Below are 1,132 nucleotides of genomic sequence, written 5' to 3' on the forward strand. Positions count from 1 at the left end.
ACCCAAAAAAAGAAATAAAGCAGGACAAATATGGTTAGAGTTTCCTTTGTAATTCTCTCCAATCTCATTTCCTTCCCAATGTTGTGGGATTAGGAAGTTGATACGTATTCTTCAGGACATGTTTTTATGTTTTTAATCCATATCTATGTAAATAATATATAGCATAATTTTGTGTTTTGTATTATATATATAAGTGGTATGCACATATTGTAAAATTTGTTGCCACTATTATGGTTTTAAGACTTATTAGCATTGATAATGAGGATGTAATTTATTAATTTTAATGACCATCTATATGACATTCTATTGTATGAATGTGACCGAACCTGTTACTCTATTTCTCTAGTACTAGATTTTGGATTCTTCATAGTTTTTCAACATTACAAATAATGCTGCTACAAATATGGTGTGTCTACTTGAGCATGTTTGCAAGAGTTTCTCTAGGGTATACAGCAGAGATTGGGTTATAGGCTATAGATACATGTACATCTTGAAATCTATCAGATATTGGTAAATTGCTCTTCAAATTGTTACACGGATTTGAATACCCATCTGCAACAGAGGATATTTTCAGTTTATTGTATCTTTGCCATCATTTTACTCTGCTAGGCAGTCTACTTTTTTATCAATCTGATGAGTGAAGCAGTATCTTGCCCTAATTTTCATTATTAATGACTTTACACATTTTTTCATATATGGGCCATTCGAATTATATCTTCAGTTTGATATCTCAACACAATATGTAAAAGGTCTAGCAGGAACATCTCCTTGCCCCAATTTGGTGAGCCTTGGACTCTAGATGCTGCAATTTTATTTACTAAAGGCTTTAAAATGTGCTTCTAAATCTCTCAGCCAAATATTCTGGAGCTGTTAAATACCCTAAGGGGAAAGTGCCCTTTAACACAGAATTACCCCTTTGGGTTGCTATGTTACTTCGGAACTTTGGATCTATAATTCTTCACAGTCTTTGCTTTTCAATACCTCCAGTGAATATATATATTTATAAAATATACATATATAATGAATATTATATTTGAATATTTTATATATATATATATATATGTATATAAACCAACCATTTGTACTTTAAGTGGGAAGTTTGATCTCAATTACCTTGTATACCATTACTGGA

The sequence above is a fragment of the Mandrillus leucophaeus genome, unplaced genomic scaffold (assembly GCF_000951045.1).
Source record: "Mandrillus leucophaeus isolate KB7577 unplaced genomic scaffold, Mleu.le_1.0 Scaffold249, whole genome shotgun sequence".
Classification (NCBI taxonomy): domain Eukaryota; kingdom Metazoa; phylum Chordata; class Mammalia; order Primates; family Cercopithecidae; genus Mandrillus; species Mandrillus leucophaeus.